At 36.6% G+C, this 19,943-nt stretch overlaps 1 protein-coding gene across 1 annotated transcript in view; it reads left to right on the top strand.

Moving 5' to 3' along the window:
• Positions 1 to 19,943, top strand: part of TACR3 (tachykinin receptor 3) — a 105,076-nt gene that overhangs the window by 58,496 nt on the left and 26,637 nt on the right. The window lies entirely within an intron of this gene.

The following is a 19,943-nucleotide window of genomic DNA, read 5'->3' on the forward strand; positions in this document are numbered from 1 at the left end:
CTTCAACCTTCCCCCATGCTACAGCCTGCACTTAGGAGAGCCTACTACCCTTGAGCTTTGAATTGATTGCCAATACCATTGGCTTTAAAGTCTTTGCTTAAATGTTCTCCCTGCTTTCTATGGGTGACAGTGGATGAGAATCTGTTTGAAAAACCTAGAAACATTTCTAAGTTTCATTTTGGCTTGCCAGTAATATTAAGAAGTGGAAGTGTTCATTCCTTTTTTAAAAGATAACATGAGACAAGATGAGCACTTTAGGAAGAAACATCTACAGCCTTTGAATTGCCTTTCAATTACTTAAAAAGTTTTCTTTATGGAATACTCATAAATATTACTCACTGTGCAATTACTGGTGCAGAGAACATCTGGACCAAGTTCAGGCTTCATGGATTTCTGGCAGGAAAATGAAGTTTAGCATATAAAATCTATAACAATTGCCATAAAAAAAAAAAAACTTTTTTTTATAACAATTGCCATAGTTCTCAATAATTCAGAATATATTACATATATACATATATATGCAGCATATAGTGTATATATTTACAGTATACATATTTATTTTTTAATATATATATTTACATTTGAGAGTTGGAGTAATTATTGTAGCTTTTTTAAAATCACTGTCTATATGGATAGATTAGATTTAATCAGACTCTTCTAGTAGTTTCATGATGTATTTGTTCCTTTGTTCATTTGTTTGTTTAAAATTTGGATCCATCTTAAATTTATTTGTATAAATTGTGAGATGAGGCTCCAATTTTATTTCTTCTGGGTACTTTCCTGTTATCCCCACCACCATTTGTTAAATAATTCATCTTTTCCAACTGATTTAAAAACGTGACATGTACCATATTCGAGTTTTTAAATGTGTTTGGGATTGTCAGGATTTCTGTCCTGTTTCTTTGACCTATTTATGCACTATCACCCAGACTGCTTAAATTAATAAATCTTTATCACATATTTCAATATCTGACAGATAAGCCTTCCACCTCTACTTACTTTTTTTTCAGAATTTTCTTAGCTATTCTTGCTTGTTTACTTTTAAATATAAAATTTATAATCATCTTGTCTACTTAAAAAGTGATGAGTTGGATTATACCTATTAACCTAGGGGAACTGGACAATGAATGTTAATAGAATACGGAATAGATTGATGAAAGGTTAAGTGGTGTTATTTTATGTTATTCTTAGATAGTGGAGTGTAGTGACTGGGGATAGAGGCTCTCAGTAAATGGTCCAAGCTCAAATGCTCTGATACATACCTTGGGCAATGTAATCTATCTGAATCTTAGAGAGGTTACAGTTCAGGTAAATGGAAATAAAAATAATAGTGCATAGTCATGTGGCTGTGCAGAGATTAAATTAGGTAATACATGTTGTACACTTAGTGCCTAGCACATAGAATTGTACTCAATAAATGCCATACATTATTATTATTATTTTAGACACTTTACTGTGAATATGCACACAAGTATTGTGGAGGTGAGAAAGCATCATGTGATAGAAAATTTAAGAGATATAAACTAGCTATTTATCTTTTTAAACATAATATTGACTTACATTTTATAGTATTTCATAGTTTGCAAAGAACTTCCCCATATATGTTATTTAAAATCACAATGTCTACGTGAAATTTTCTTAGTTTACAGAAAAAATCAACTGACTCTCGAACTTAATAGAATTTATAAGTGGCAGGGCCTGGACTTAAGTCCTGAACACAAATTTTTAGCATTGCATTCTTTCGGAGATGTAGTTCAAAGGACCAGATATGAGAATGATACCTTACCTCTGAATATTATTTGTAATATACAAGGAGCTTTCTCATATATTGTCTATACTGATCCTCACAATAAGACTGGGAGGTATGCCTGTGTCTGTTCCATTGAACAAATCAGGGAACTGCAACTCTGGGAAAGTGAAAGTTGTCCACATTCATACAGCTAGTTATTGTGCACGTGGAGTCCATTTCAGTCCTGTAGAATGGAAGACTACTGTTCTTTCTACTACACTGGCTGTGTTATAGATTGATTCACGTCCCCCCAAAACATGTGTTGAAGTCCTAACCTCTGTCTCTGTAAACATGACTCTGTTTGGAAATAGGGGTTTCCTTTTTTTATGTTAATTAGATTATACCAGAGTAGGGTGGGTCCTAAACCTAATCACTTCAGAATTATAAAAAGCATAATAGACACAGAAACACTCACGGGAGGAGGGGAAAACAGATGATCCATCTGGTAGATGCATCTACAAGCCAAGGAATGCCAAAGATTGCTGGCAGCTACTAAATGCTGAAACAAGGAAGACCCTCCCCCTAGAGCCACATCCTGAATTCTGACTTCTAACCTTCTGAACTGTGAGAAAATAAACTTCTGTTCTTCGAAGCTACCCACTTTTGGTATTTCTGTTATAGCAACACTAGGTAACTAAAACAAGCTGCAAAGAATTGATGTCTACGTCTAGTCAATCTCTTGCCCATTAAAATTCCCTGCTCCATCCCTTCCATTACACATCCTGACTTACTCTAGAACAGCGCTGTTCAACAGAAATTTCCATGATGATAGAAATGTTCCCTATCTGGGCAGTTCAATATAGTAGCCACTACACGTATATGGCTATTGGACACTTGAAATGCTTAGTGCAACTTAGGAACTGTATTTTATTTTACTTGAACTAATTTAAGTTTAAATTTAAATAGCCACACGTGGGTAGTGGCTACAGTCTTGGTCAGTGCTACTCTAAAAAGACATAACAACAATAAACCAGGTCCAGTGGTTATTGCACAACCAGTGTTTACTCTTCTATATTGTGATAATGTAGTGAGAATTGAAGAAAATCAATAAATCTACCTCCAAATTTTTACAAAAGTTAGAATTAGTTTAACATCTTGCTCATAGAGACACTTTTTCTCTATTCTTGATTCTCATTGCGTGTCATGTGTATTTCAACTGAATTCTTATTGTTAAGTTCCCTGACCCATCAGGAAAGATTTTCTTTGCAAGAAAAGTGGTATCATAACATCCTTGCATTTCTGATCTCATATTTAACTCAATTGCATCCTCACATACTTTATACACTAGGAAACATGAACTGTGGAGTCCCTGGTTGCCACTTACTGCCTCCCTGACCTCTTGATATCTCAGCCTCCTTTTTCTCATTTATAAAAGATTGAAATAATGTTTCTTTTATTGTAATTTTTTAGTGAGGCCTATTCAAGATAATGTATGTGTCAAAGTGTCTGGAACCTAATAGATGATCCTAACTACGCAATTCCAATCTTCCCTTCCTTTGTTCTACTTGTGAGACAAAAATAAATCTAATTGTGATCAACAATGAAAAGAATAATTTTTGCAATAGCTCTAGAAAAGCAATTAGCATTTATTGGTGCTTACTATGTGTCAGACACTCGACTTAGGTGCTTTAATAGGTTAGCCAGTTGAATCCTGACAACATGAGGAAAACACTATTGCCATTTTCATTTTACGGATAAAGTGTTTACGCTGGTTAAGTAACTTGCTCAGTCTGTTCAATGATAGATAGAGTCAGGTCTGGAACCCAGAATGTCTGATTCTAGAAAATGTCTGATTCTAGAAGTACTGATCATTTCTGTACTTGGCTCAAGAGTGAGGGGGAATAAATGAGATAAAGTAATTCTTTTTCTATTTGTTTAATTATCAGTGGTGGAACTGAATTGTATTATTGTAGTATTTATTGCTACATTATGAGCTAAAAGGCCTTTGTAAGTTAAACTACCAAGATTTCTAATGTAATTCCTAAGGGGAAAAAAAAATGTTCTCCAGTACCAGCAGTAAACTTAAAAATTTATTCTTAGAAAACAACTCATGGGTAAACTGGGACTACACATATTTACCGAAGTCAGGGGGCATCCATTTTAGATATATACAAATGGGTACTAATGTAAAAACTGCTTTTTGATTGTTAAAAATTATAAACCAGCTCTCTATATAGCACTGTTTGCTTTCAGTTCGGGTGAGTTTGTTCTTTTAACATTCTAAAACTTCTCTTAAGACATGCTAAATAAAAACTATACACAAATCCCCTTAACAATTTCTGTGTAGTTAATATAACACCTTAAAGCATATTAATGTTCATTAGGGGATTTGCTGCAACTAAAACAATTACATTGCTAAATCTCAGTAGACACACATACATATAATAGGTTCTTATTCTTTGGAGGGAAAAATGGATTTGTAAAGCCGGACGAGCGAAAAGTTGTGTGCACGTGTGAGGAGAGAGTAAGTGTGCTAGGGAGGAGAGTGATGGGATGATGCAAAACAAAAAAGGTGACGAGTTTTAAAATGCGGTGGAAGGTGCGCACTGGGACTCAGAATTGTCTTGATCCAACCACCGTTTCTCTCCGTACTCCTTGTTCTATTTGTAAAATGAGAAGATTGAACTAGATGATCTCTAAGGTCCCTTCCAAATATAAAGATCTATCATTGAGATTCATCAAATATTTCTTCACCATCTAATGTGCCCCAGTTATTGTACACAAACGATTTTATTTATAGCTTACAAAAATCCTATAAAATAAGATATATTTCATGTAAGAAATATTACTGGGCCAGGCTCATAGGAAGTTTTCTGATGTGCTTTGATTTTGGTTTGAGCCAAAGTTTTCTCTCACACCTTTAACTCCATGCAAGCAGCCAGAGTTGCCCACATTATGCTAAATGCAGGAAGACTTAGAAGAATCCTTCATGGTTAGACTGTGGGTTTTCTGCACACTTAAGGTATGGAGCCTCTCCATTAAGAAATGAAAGTTATTCTTCTTTCAACTTGGAAGACAACAGTCCCTACATTTCTTTCTTGCCATTCTCAGCAACCCCTCCACCTCCTTCTTCTTCTACCCCAGCCCTAGTCTTATCTAGTTGGAGAACAGAGAATATATGCACTTTGACTTATGCTTCGGCAAGTGTTTCTTAGGAGTACTAGTGGGAGAAAAAATGTGAAAGGAAATCACAGAAAACATTGATACTTATGGTATCAATTTATATGATAGTGCAATGTCATGTTATTTATATTTTTAGGTCTCCATTTATATAAATATGCTTATACGTAGGTATACATGTAATAGATATAAATGTACATACACATATACAAGTACATATACATATAAATGACTATATCGATATAACTATAGATACAGGTGCAAATACAGATGTAGATATAAATGAGAGTCTGAGGGTAGTGCAAATGGTTAAATGCTCTGCTGCTAACTGAAAGGTAGAGAGACAGAGGGAGCAAGGCAGGGAGAGAGAGAGATGGGTTGATACGGTGGCTGCAACAATGGGCTCAAGCATAACAATGATTATGAAGATGGTGCAGGACCAGGCAGTGTTTCATTCTGTTGTACATAGGGTCGATATGAGTCGGAACTGACTCGATGGCACCTGGTGATATAGGTGATGTATGTAATGTATTTGTGTTCACAACAGTGAAGCACCAAGTAGGGAAGCAGGGCAGCCATAGTGGAGTCAGAAACCAGCTCAGAATCTGTAAGGTAAAAAATCCCCAACTCTATAGACCTTTAAAGCACAGATTTATAGATATTATTTTATTTGACAATCACGATAATACTTTGAGATAGAGAGGGAAGATATCATTATCTTAACTTTAGAGATAAGCAAGTATAAAAATATTGGAGCTGAAGACTGTAAAGGTGCAATAGGAAGGGATCAATGTAGAAAGCTTTAAAAATAATCATCACTATTTAGTGACTGATTAGGTATGAAGACTGAGAGGAAATTTCAACTGCAGAGGAAATAAAGACACATAAATAAATAAATAAGGAAACCCTGGTTGCAGTAGTGGTTAAGAGCTACTCCTGTTAACCAAAAGTTCCTTAGTTCGAATCCACCAGGTGCTCCTTGGAAACCCTGTGGGGCAGTTCCACTCTGTCCTATAGGGTCGCTATGAGTCAGAATCGACTCGATGGCAACAGGTTTTGTTGTCGTTGTTGTTATTATTGACAGAAAATAAGGAGACTGTGAGAAAATCCAACAATTTTTTAATGAAGAAGATAGACTCACTTTAGCAATACAGCAAGTTGGAAAAGGTCCGTATGCAGCTGGAGATACGTTTATGCCGATCAGGCCGCCAAGATGTTATGACTGCAGAAACCCTTTCTCACATCTAGGAGAAGACTCATACCAGCCCATTCTCTATCCTGATTGGAAATTTCCTAAGCATGGTCTGTAACACCCTCTGAACTACACAAACATCAGAGCACAGGTGCACCACCTACTGAGTACTTTGAGGACAAATTCCTCCGCTCACCGCTCATGCTCCTTCCGTCCAGTCTTCACACCCTCAAAATCCTGCAGCCCATGCCAGGGGAGCAGAGAAAAATCCTTTTGACGGAACTGTCAGCTTTTGTTTATATTTTATTATTTCTAAGTTAGTAAAAACAAGATTTTCAGCCAATGGAAAAAAAAATTCCATAAATAACATTGTTTACCCTTACAAAAATATATCGTTAATAAAACATTTCTTTGGAAAAGAAGGGTTGATAAACAACTGAGTTCATACAGCTATTTTTGTGCTCTCCAAAGTAAGAGAATTGGTACCACCTGCCTTCTTTTCTTCCATTCCTGTTTAATTTTACATCATAATTATACCACTGGTGTTAATAATAGCAGGTCGTCTTTTAGTTTCTGACCCTTTGTCAGCAGGCCATGCATTTGTAGTAGTTTATTCAGCGCTGGTGAGGGATTGACTGTTACTGATTTACATTCTAATACTGACATACATATTCTAACTCCATTTTTTTTTTTTTTTTTTTTTTTTACCAGCTATACAGATTTAGGGAAATCTGTGGTCAAGAAAACCCAACTATAGGGTCACTATGAGTCGGAATCGACTTCACGGCACTGGGTTTGGTTTTGGTTTTGGGTGGTCAAGAAACAGAGCAAATACAACTAACCCATAGAGGTGTTAAACACTAAGACAATGAGCTCAAGAAATCATTTGGATAATCTTTAAATGATTTAACCTAAGATAGAAATCAGCTCACTTAAATTCATAGTTAATAAACTATCCCACAAACCTCTGTTGATACATTCATTTATTAAGAAGTGATCATTAGAATTATAAAATTTGAATATGTTTCCCTACGGATGCTTTAAGCAGCCCTGGTGGTACAGTGGTTAAGCACTCGGCTGCTAACCAAAAGGTCAGCTGTTCAAATCCACCAACAGCTCCCTGGGAGAAAGACCTGGAGATCTGCTTTCATAAAGATTGCAGCCTAGGAAACCCTATGGGACAGTTCTACTCTATCATATGGAGTTGCTATAAGTCAGAATCGACTCAAGGGTACCTAACAACAACAGCACGACAACAAATGCTTCAATATTTTTTTTTATATATTTAACTATTTTAATGTTAATTATCATAAGATAATTATGACTACCAATATACCTCAGCAGTGTTGGTCACATATATTATCTCATTTAGTAACCTTATTAACCCTATGAGGTATTATATTATTTAACTGATGATGTAACCAAGGCTTAGAGGGATTAACTTGCTTAAAATGAGGTGTCAAGGGGAATTTGGTGTGGATCCCAATCTAACACTGAAGTCAAGGAAATAACCCAATGTCTTTCTACCTCCTTTTGGCAGTTAAAAAGCATTATAGATAATGTCAATAAAAAAGTTAAAATGGGGAAATAATTCATAGCACCATTATTCTAACACATTTTAGTCTTTTCTACAACGTATAATTCAATGCATAAATTTTAAGAAAACAAGTTTCTTCTTATAAACTAAACTCCTCTAATTCTATTCATGTAACTCCTATTACATCTTATTACTTTAATTATCTATGAATAATTATGGCTACATTCAGACAGGCTATTGTTAGATTTTTTTTATTTAATCATAAAATTATCTTTTACCATTCTGTATGGAATCTCTTATCTGAAAACAGTTCGGTCCTTGTTCTTCAATGTATTATTCTTTGCCCATAAGCTTTCACCCAGCTTTCAATGGTGCTTTTAGGCTGATGAATGCATTTCAAAGTCTTTCACATTTTATCTGACAGAGTAAATCCCCACATGCATGACTGTCTCTTCCCTCTCTTAGGACTAATGCCCATTTCTAAATGTTATCCATATACTCCTACTTCACTTACCTCACGGTTGTTTTAATATAAACTTATTTTTAACTAGGCTATTTGTGAAAATTTGAAATAGTCCCTTTTAGCAAAATAATGATTTATTGCTTAGTAACCACCATTTACGATTCTCAGTTTACAATTAACCTCATTTAAAAACAGGTTAAAATTGCTGTTGTTCTTGTTGTGTGCTGTGGAGTCAATTCTGACTTGTAATGACCCCACAAGACAGAGTAGAACTGCCTCATAGAGTTTCCTAGGCTGTAATTTTTAGGGCAGAGATCACCAAGTCTTTTCTCCAAAAGAGCAGCTGTTTAATATGAACTACTGAGCATTCAGTTAGCAACCCAGCACTTAACCGTTGCGCCACCAGGACTCCTTAAAGTTGCTATTAGAGGGGACTGATTAAGAAATAAAGGAGGAAAGAATAAAATGGATTAAAAGTACTTTATATTAAAATCCTGCTTAGTAGTGTTGCTAAGAAAAGGGGAATATTTCATCAGTAGAAAATTCTCAGATCTGTTGTAGGACACTGGGCAAGAGCTATGCCTTATCATCCGATACGCAGTGTCTGGCACAGTGCCTTCTGTGTGGATGGATGGATGGATGGATGGATGGGTGGATGGGTGGATGGGTGGATGGGTGGATGGGTGGATGGGTGGATGGGTGGATGGGTGGATGGGTGGATGGGTGGATAGGTGGATGGGTAGGTGGATGGGTAGGTGGATGGGTAAGTGGATGGGTAGGTGGATGGGTAGGTGGATGGATGGATGAAATAGGGGCTTGTGAATCAGCTGCCTCCTCATTTTGTAGATGAGGAAATACATAGTCACATGGTTTAATTCTTTCAAAGTCAGAATTATTAAAAGGGAGAGCAGTTCTAGAATTGGGGTTTCCTGATTTTCAGCCTGGTACTGCGTCCTTGGTCCTGGCACACGTGGGAATGATTTTAGACTGAATCTTCAGGACAAATTGACTGTCTTCAGGACTATATTAATATCCTTAGATTTAAAAATTAGTTCTGTGTATCTTATTACGGAATGAATTAAACTATTCTTGAAAGGTTTTAGTATTTAGTTCAACACTTCATTAAATAAAAAACATGTATTTCTTAGCCTGCCACAAGTAAGATAATATATAGGAAACTTCCTATTATATAGACTCTTGATATGATAGTCAAGTAAATCAGAAACTTTATACCCTGCATATATTGTTCACTCTGAATTTAACCCCCAAATTCCTTTAACATTACACTATACTAAGACAATGCTTGCTGGCTTTGCATGGTGGCAAACGAGGTTTATCTGAGGTGTGGTTATTACCAATGAAAAACAGTACCTGCTTTCTTTCATAGTGGGGAAAACCACTCCAATGCTTTGCAGGACCATCTTTATCGATATGAAACATAAATTGCCTGTCCAAGCATAATTATCTAGAGAGTTCCAGTGAACAAAATGATGAATAGCAGGAAGTATATTGTTAAGCTTAATTATTGCAAATCTCCATGACATATTTACTAGCCTAGCAAATATTTTCATGGAGACCCTAGACAATACGCTTGCCTGCTAACCAAAATGTTGTTGGTTCAAGTCCACCCAGAAGTGCCTTGAAAGGAAAGTCTGGCTATCTACTTCTGAAAAATCAGTCATTAAAAACCATATAGAACACAGTTCAACTCTGGCACACATAGGGTCACCCTGATCTGTAAGCAACATGATTGCAAATAGTTTTCAGTATTTCTACAGGACTGACATTCTGGCCCAGGTCTTTCTTTTTTTCTAAAGACAAAAATCCTTAAAAAAAAAAAAAAAAATCCAAACAATACATGAAGAGCAGGCTTTTCTTTCTTAGTGTCTCTTTGACTGACAACTAAGATAGAGGGGTAGCATATGTCATGGGCCCTCTATCTGTTGGGAGTAAGCTGGAAAAGAGATCAGATTAAATTAGCTGCTTCAACCACAGGAGCAGCTACATAAATTAAGTTTGTAAAAGTATATCCCTCACCATGGATTGACCTAGGTTCAGTAACAGAATACAAAAGTCAGTTATATTTCATGATATCTGTCCCATATGATTTAGGGAACGGGTGAGGTGAGAAGGAAAAATGGAAAAAAGGGTCAAGGTTATGCAGGATCTTTAGAAATGAATCTCTCTGATCAAGTCACCAGAACAGTAGCTTTCTGGCTCCAAGGAGAATTCTGCTCTTTTATCAAAATAAGATTTTGTTGGTAAGTGAGCCAAAAAAACGAAACCCATTGCTGCCATTGAGTCAATTCTGACTATAGGACAGAGTAGAACTGCCCCATAGGGTTTCCAAGGAGCAGCTGGTGGATTCGAACTGCTGACCTTTTGGTTAGCAACCAAGCTCTTAACCACTGTACCAGTACTAAATGAGGGACTGAGGTAGACTTCCTGTCCACCTCGTTCTAACAGGCTTACCCTATAGCTGAAAAAAAATTGAGGAAATGATTTTTCTGCTTGTTTGACTTGAACATTTTACTTCTCTCTACCATCCCTATTGGCAGTTTGCTTTCGAGAGCCTTTGCTCCACTACTCCTCTTTCTCTATTCCTGCCTCAGAAGAAACAATTTCCTTTTTAAAAAGTATTTCCATCTTTAGATAATCTTTGTAATATAAGGACAAAGCACAATCTTTTAATGTACCCAGGATGACACCTGCCCTTTCCCCAAAATAAAACCCATTGCCGTAGAGTCGATTCTAACACATAGTGACCCTATAGGACAGATTAGAACTGCTGACCTTTTGATAGCAGCCATAGCACTTAGCTATTACGCTACCAAGGCTCCCCAAAATAGCACTTTATAAATGACTCTTACTCCCTTAACCCATTGCCAACAGTGGCTAGCAACCCTATGGGACAGAGTAGAACTGTCCCATAGGGTTTCCAAGGGACAGAGTAGAACCCCATAGGGTTTCCAAGGGACAGAGTAGAACCCCATAGGGTTTCCAAGGGTGAATTTGAACTGCTGACCTTTTAATTACCAGCTGTAGCTCTTAAGCACTGTACCACCAGGACTCCAAGTAAAGGACAAGGGACGAAATATATGAAAAACGTAGATTTTTACTGAGGACTTTTTACATTAGTCTAAAAGGAGAATTTGCTTCTCATAGCATAGAACTCCTTTTGACACTTCTCAAGTCAGCTTCCAGCCAATGATGGGTGTCTCTCTTGCTCTGCTTCTCCCTTTCCACCTTTTCTCTTGCAGCCCCTACTTCATTCATTTCTCTGCTCCAGAAAGAGCATTCACCCACAATTTTTAAAGACAAATTTGGCACTATTCCTATTCCTTGAAACGTAAAAATGCACATCTAAATCCATTATCCTGCTCAGCAAACAAAATATCCTCAGCATACCCAATTTTACTCCCCTTGGTGTCAGGAAGGGATTATAAATAGAAAAATAATGTTTGTTTGTTTATTGTGTCACACTGTGTTGCACAAACCCTTTATGTGTGTAATTTCAATTACTTGCTCTAAGTCTTTTCAGATGCCTTTCTCTTAGGATTTTCTTTTTTACTTTGTTTCAGAAAAGATTTTGCTTGACTAGTAGGTCCCTAAAGGACTAGAATCCTCTACAGTTCAGTATGTTTTATTTACTGCATTTCCAAATTTATGGCTTTGTCAAATCATTTGTATGCCTCCTAAATCTGTCTTTAATCAGTCTTTTATTTGGAAATAAAAGAATAAAATGAAATAATACATTGTGAATGCTTTGTACCTTTTGATTCCCCAGTATTATCCTCAGATTATTTCTGTCTCCTTAGTTCATCACTTTCTAACAAGATCTGCCAGCATTATACAAATCTCCAGAATAGGAATGTCTAAAGTATTTTGCCATAACCATCTAAGCCCAGATAAGAAGAATGATTTTCACTGACATTCCAAGGAACCACATTCCTGCTTCATATATTAAATATGCAAAGGAAAGGAACGTCCTGATAGAACTGAAGACAGCAGACAGAATAGTAGTTGTATGCCAGTGGGAAATAGCAACTTCAGTATTAGTTAGAATCAACATGGTCCTTCAAATGCTACCCATGCTGACTAAAAGGCAGAAGATCAAGTATAAGATAATAATTATCTTCATAGAAACAATGCCTCACCAGAAATTGAAAACTGATAATTGGTGACCTACAAACTAATCCAGCTTGAACAGGATAGAGAGTTTTATTTTAAAACAAGGTTTTGTGGGTAACTAGGAGGCACCACTTCCTTCCCAGGCCCCATCATCTCAATACCAGTCTAACTTCTAGCTGTAAGATTTTATGGAGCATCTCCTGGAATGTTTCATTACCAAACTAGGGATTTTTTTTTCTAGGAAAGACTCCACACATAGAGGTCTAAGTCCAGTGCTGTCAGGTAGTAAACTCAGTTACATTCATGTAGGAATCACCTGTAATCCACTGAATGGGGGACTCTCTATGTTACAGCTCAATTTCTATTGCTCTGCTGTCTTCCTAAAAAAAAAAAGTATGGATGATTTGAGCAGCTTTGAGAAAAAAGATTCAAAATGCATCTTTTTATCCACATCTTCCTCACATTCCATAGCCTGATATGAGAAGCAGAGTTCAGGAACAGTTTGCTACAGAAATGTCACCAAGGATTTACCAAAACTTGCGTTTCTATGTGCGCAGAATTGGCTCGATGGCACTGGGTTTAAATCACACATGGAAGAGGGTCCGCTGGGCCTCTAAGTGTTCATTTTTTTAACATAATTTTAATAATTCAAATTTTTTAATATGCATAAGGCATAAAATGGCTTTTCAGTTAACTCCTGCAATCACAGATTAAAAGAAACCTTGCCGTAAGATAAGTAAAAGGAAGGTTTTTCCCACACGTGAGGTAAAGATTTTTTTTAAAGTTTTGCAGGAAACTCACAGAGTCTGTCTCTTTAGGTGGTTTAACAGCACAGAACATATTCTCATCTCTCTAAATAAATTATAGATTTGCAGATTTGAATTATAGACTTCATCTAATTAAAGTACTATGTTATATTAGTTGAGTGGAAAAGGCTTATAGTTTTATTTATGTTGATTTTCAGTGCAGGGAGTAAATATAACCCTATTCATTTTAAATCTTTTTTCTAAGACAATTTGAAGCACACTCCATTTTAAGACAAGTGACCTCACAACATTCTACCTATAATTTTGCCATCCATTTTATTTTGATTAGAACTTCAACCTGGGTATAATTTTATTTTTGCAAGTATGGTTCCTCATCTCTTCTGGGTTGGCTTACTCCTTGCTACTTATCTCCACAGCTCCACAGCAATGCAGGTCTTCTGTGGTTCCTGAACAATTCCCAGCATTGCATTTGGGTTCACTCCAAAAGAAGGTTTCGGAGTGCAAGTGAACATAGATTGTTGACTAGGCTTACTGTCTGAAGTCTCTTCAAGCTTCTGCTATCTTCTTCTGGTTTCTGTCTCCATTCATATCTTGACCAGGTTGAAGCAATAGTCAGCATTTGATCACCCCTCACTTGACAAGTTCTCCCTTTCCATGGTTTTTTCCTCCTCTCTCCTCAGGCCATTCTTCTTCAGTCTCCTTTGCTCACTTTCCTCCCTCTAACTACCGCTTAAACACTACTCTTTAACCCAGGGTCCCATTCTTCATATTTTTATAATTTTCACATAAAGTCTTACTTGGATAGTTGCATCTATTCCCAGGGCATCTTATTGTTGTCATTAGTTGCTATGGAGTCAGCAGCAACCTTATGTATAATAGAATGAAAGGTTAACAGGTCTTGTGTCGTCTTCATGATCAGTGGTATGTTTGAGGCCATTGTTGTGGCTATCGTTTCAAATGACGTCTAAATCTACATTTATATTATGGCTATATGTAGACTTTTATGCTGAGGTCCAGGCCTTGAGCTCCAGAATAAAATTCTTTTAAACATCTCTTGCCCCATACCTATATGTAATTGTTTGTTGCTGTTGTTAGTTCCCAGCAAGTCAATCCCTACTCATGGTAACCCAATATGTGTCAGAGTAGAGCTGGGCTCCCTAGGGTTTTCAAGGCTGTGAACTTTGGAAATCAGATGGCCAAGCCTGTCTTCATAGGTACCTGTCAGTGAGTTCAAACCGCCAACCTTTAGGCTAGTAATTGAGTGCTTAACCATTTATGCCACCAAGGGACTCCCCTATGTGTAATGCAAATCTCAAAATCAATTAGTCAAAACTAAACAATCTTTTTTATTTCTGAAATTCTTCTTCCTATTTCATAAAATGTTGCTGTTGTATATAAAGTAGCCCAGACAAAAATCCTGAAATATTTTATAACTTCTCTCTTTACTTAATCTATCTCCAATCAATGACTAATTTATAACTTCTCTTTTTCCTTAATCTACCTCCAGTCAATGACAAGGACTTTCAATTTATCCCTAAAAGCACTCAAATAAATTCCTTCTTTCCTAAAACCCTTGTTCTTCTGTTGCCTAGGCCTATATAATTTGTTGCCTGACTTAATACGTTAGCCTACTAATATATCTCCTTCCTTCTTTCTATCCCACTCATATGAAATTCATTCTACACTCCTTTTAAAGTGATCTCCCTACAATCCGAATGTATTAGTACCCTCTTTAAAATCCTTCAACAGTTTGTGTGACCTGTAAACACATATCAGACCTTCATACTCTCACCTCCATCTACCTCCCCCAGATTCATCACCAGGATACTCTATTATATAGTCTGCGTTCAGTCTTTACATTGTGGGTGATATGATGTAAAGACTCTGGATGCTATTATTTCCCTCTGAAAAACTGTTGAGCTTTTTCTTAGCAGAAGCTTAACTACTGGAGAATCATGTGGAATTTGTGGAGGTTTGGTTTTATACTTTGTAAAGGTAAGTCTATTTTAGTTTTGTCCTTAGTTTCATGATTAATCTCTCAACCCTGGGTGTCTTAGTTATCTAGTGCTGCTATAACAGAAATACCACAAGTGGATGGCTTTAAGAAAGAGAAATTTATTTTCTCACAGTCTAGTAGGCTACAAGTCCAAATTCAGGGCATCAGTTTCAGGGGAAGTATTTTCTCTCTGTTGACACTGGAGGAAGGTCCTTGTCATCAATCATTGGTCAAGGAGCTTCTCAGCACAGGACCCCGGGTCCACAGGAAGCATCCTCCTTCTGGCATTACTTTCTTGGCTCGAGGTCCCTAACTCTCTGCTCACTTCTCTTTCCTTTTATCTCTTGTAGATTAAAAGTGATGAACAGGCCACATCCCAGGGAAACTCCTTTTACATTGGATCAGAGATATGACCAGAGTATGGATGTTACATCCCCTTCTAATCTTCTTTAACATAATCTTTTTTAATCTTGCTTCATTAACCACAGTCCAAGATTAGGATTTACAACACAGAAAAATTACATCAATCACAAAATGGAAGATGACCATACCATACTGGAATCATGGCCTAACTAAGTTGACATACATTTTGGGGGAACATAATTCAATTTATGACACTGGGGCATAGTATTTACTCCTAAAGCGTAGATCTTAGGAAACCCCAAGGTGTTTACCAAGGCCCTCCAGTTTAGTGTGAGTCAAATTCTAATCTCTGTCTCCTCTTTAATGGATATGCCCCGAAGGCTCTGTGTGCTTTCAGCCTTTCAGTTACTGTGTTCCTCCTGGGTTACTCATAACCTTACCCTGTACATGCGCAGTTCAGGGTCAGCCAAGTATTTAGTTAATGTTTATAAATTTGAGTCTCGTCCAGATTGAATTGCCTCCATTTTCAGCCTTTAAGCAGCTTGTAGCTGTTTATATTTTTCCAGAGTTTGTAGTTGTTCTTGCAAGAATTTTAGTCCAATCCCAGCTGATCTGTCATTACTGGGAGCCAGAACCCCTAAATTACTTATGTTGGAGACATCTTTCTAATATGCCCTGCCTTTTCGCTTTGGCTTTTATTTTTGTGCTGTGTAGTGACCCACACACTTGTACTAATGTCTCACTTATACTTTAGTATTCTCTGATATCCTGTCCAGGAGTTTCCTAGACATTACTGGACTATGTGAATCCATAAAATTTAATATCCTAGAATATTCTCAGTTCTCCTGCCATAGTATGGGAAGAGTTAATTTGATGTCTTAAGATATATTTCAGGGATATCTAGAGGGGAGATAATTACTCTTTTGCAGAAAATATTCATCTACCTAAAGGAGGAAATATGTAAACAGATTCTTCTTTTCTTAGGTGAGCTTCACAAACTGGTACAAATTGAGAACATTTAAATATTAATAGGAACATATAATGAGATTTTATTCCTTGAATTAATTTTATGCTCAATATATTACAGTTAACAATAAAATGGCCATTAGAGTCCTTGTCCCTTTATTGTTCAATACGTTAAAAAAGTTTCACTTTCCTAATTTTCATGTGGTAGAGCTGAGACAGATATCAGGAACACAATATTTATTATTTTCTTCGTCTAGTAATCTTCATAATTGTTTTTTTCCAATAGGAAATCTTTTCTATGAACACCTGTTATTTTATGGAAATACATTATATTAGAGAACCAGTGAAGCCACTGTAACTAGAAAATAATTAAGCTGGTCATTTTTTAAGATGCAGTGGAAAACATGCATCTGATGTCACCTGCCTCCATATCTATCTATCTCTCTCTCTCTGTCTTACACAAACACACATAAACTCACAGATATCAGGAACTATGGCCAAAAGAAGAACTGATTTTTTTAACTCCTATTGGTTGCACACCTACTGTCACAAAATTTGGCAGAAATATTGGCTCTCCAGCACAAAATTTTCATTTTTCCAACAGTTCCCCAGCCCACCACTACCAAAGCCTTCCATTTCCTTTATAAAAGCATGTACATCATCAACTTGGGACATGGTACCAATAATTTAAATATGTTTATAAATTACTAGGATCCAGGGTATAAAATAAAAATGAATATATTAGCAAGTCTCAAATATCTTTTATGAGCCTGGCACTCACATCCCATTTACTCCTCATGGTCCCCTGAGTGACAAGTATTCTTGTCTCTTCTTTATAAGGCTATTGATGTTCAGGAAGATTAAATAATTTTCTCGATCATATAGCTATTTATTAGAAGGGCTTACATTTGAAATTGAAGTCTTTGAGTCTAGTGCTATTGATATTGCAGTATTGTACAATGAAGACTCCAAGGTTGGCTTATCCTTTAAGCACATGTACACACACTTGTGTGTGAGCACACATATGTACACCCCACTGATGAACCATTTGATGATCCATTTAAATTATTTTGCCTTAACACTAAGTAGAATTAAGTTAATAAAACCAGTATCTTAAAATACCAGGAAAAGAACTTTCAGCAGCTCCCTAAATAAATTGTGTTATTTTGTGTCTCTCCCAATTTGTGAATTAGATTTGTCAGGCCAAACAACAAATTATGACATATTAAAATAAATATTAAAACTAATATCAAAGAAAAAAAAAGCTTTACTTTCTGGTAAATATCAATACCCAATAAAAACCAGTAGACTTTCCCTTTGAGATATTAGTCATCTATTGATAATAAATATCAACATTTATTTGATAACTAATGATGACTAATATCTCAAAGGGAAAGTCTACTGGTGTTTTACAAGCATTAATCCAAACGACCTTCACCACAACTCTATGAAGTTACCCTCATTTTCCATAGGCAGAAGCTGAAGCTTATGGAGATTAAATGACTTGAATAAGATCACACAGATAATTATTAGCAAAACTGGGACTAGAATCCATATCCCTTGGCTCTTAACCCATTCTTTGATCACAACACTGCAAATAATAAATACCTTTCCTATATGAAGAATTATTATGACCAGCATTATCTATGACATAAAAGTATGACTAAAATTATAAAAACTGTTTTTTACAGGGCAAAACTATTCACATATTAATTAGCTTTATACTGTAGAAGGACTCTGAAGAGAAACTTATAATGCTTTCAGCAGTCTGTGTGAGGATAAAGATGTTTTTTATCCAGGACAGCACAGCCTCAGATATTTACGAGAATGCCAGTCATCCCATGTTGGATTACTCATAACTGTTCTATTCATATACAAACAGTAAACACAGTTGGCTGCCAAACTAAAGGCTGGAGGTTCAAGTCCACCCAGAGGCTCCTAGGAAGATAAGGCCTGGTAATCTACTTCTAAAAAATCAGTCATTGAAAAGCCTATGGAGCACAGTTTTACTCTGGCACGCATGCGGTCACCATGAGTTGGAATTGACTCAGCAGCAACAAAAAATGTATTTATTCGAAGTCAGCCCCATGTGCTGTGTGTATTCTTCTAAGATCTAGAGATATAGGGGTAAACAAGACTGAAATGTTCAAGGCCTTCATGGGATTTACTTTCCAAGGAAACAGAGAGACCCCCTGGATAAACAAGATAGGGACAAATTGTAATAGGAGCACTAAAGGAAATAAACAGGGTAATGTGAAAGAGTAACTGTAGCAGAGACTGTCTTTAAATAGGATGGTAGGGAATACCTTTTGGAGAAGATAACTTTAATCTGAGCTCTTATCACTGAGAACAAGTAACACACACAAAGGGAGTCCCTGGATGGTACAAATGGTTAACTTGCTGAAATGATAACTGAAATATTGGGGGTTTGAAGGCACACAGAGGTCCCTCAGGAATAAGGCCTGGTGATCAATGTCCAAAAAATCAGGCACGGAAAACCCTGTGGAGGACAGTTCTACCCTGACACACGTGGGGTTCCCATGAATCGGACTGACTTGACAGCAACTGGTTAAGGCACACAAAAGACTGGAAAAAGTGCATTCCAGGCAGGAGAGATAATGTGAGTAATGCCTGGTTCAGAAATAGAAAGAAGCATGGGTGCTGGAGCATAGCGATATGTAGTGGAGAGATTAGAGAATAAGACAGAAGCCAACTACAGCTGAGGCTTTGAGTAATGGTCATAAAATTTGGTTTTATTCCAGATACAATGAGGAGCCTATTTTAAGTAGCAGGTAATCAATTAAATGTGTTTTTTAAATCATCACTGTGGTTGCTGTTTGGAAGCAGAGTCCAATTAGGTGGTTATTGCAGTTAGTCCAAAAGAAAGATAAAGATGCTTTCTCAGAGATTATAGCAATAGCGATAAGACATTAAAAGTTTTAAGTCATATATTGGTGACTTAGCCAACAGGACTTGCCAAAGAGTTGGATGAGCAGGGGCGGGGAGCAGTAAATATGAAGGAGGAAAAAAAAAAAGCATGACTTCTAAGTTACTGGGCTTCAGCAACTGAGGGAATAGTGGGGCCACTTGACCACTCACAGAGATGGGGAAGTGAACAGAAAGAACCACTTTTTTTGGATAGAGAGGAGGAGGTTTTTATATACAGATATCCATAGCCATTGAGTCAATTCCAACTCATAGTAACCCTGTAGAACAGAGTAGAACTGCTCCATGGGGTTTCCAAGGAACCGCTGGTGGATTTGAACTGCTTCTTAGCCACTGAGTCACCAGGGCTTCTTATATATAGATAGACCCCAACTTACATACAAGGGATTTGAGTTACGATGAACCACACCTAGGACTATCCCTCTTTTTTTTGGTACATCTTACCATTAGTAATATGTACTACATACAGTGTTGCAGCATGTAATTTGCTGATGTTGTCATTCCCAGATGTAATGTTTCCAACCCCCAAAGACAAATAAAGATTATATTTATAAAGATACTGATAATAAAAGGCAATAATAATGAAAACTAAAAAAAAAAAAAAAATTATGAGGTATTCAACTTCAGTCAGAACCAACTTACATCAGAACCAACTTACAACAGAGTAGTTATT

This window comes from Elephas maximus, chromosome 5 (assembly GCF_024166365.1).
Source record: "Elephas maximus indicus isolate mEleMax1 chromosome 5, mEleMax1 primary haplotype, whole genome shotgun sequence".
Taxonomy (NCBI): domain Eukaryota; kingdom Metazoa; phylum Chordata; class Mammalia; order Proboscidea; family Elephantidae; genus Elephas; species Elephas maximus.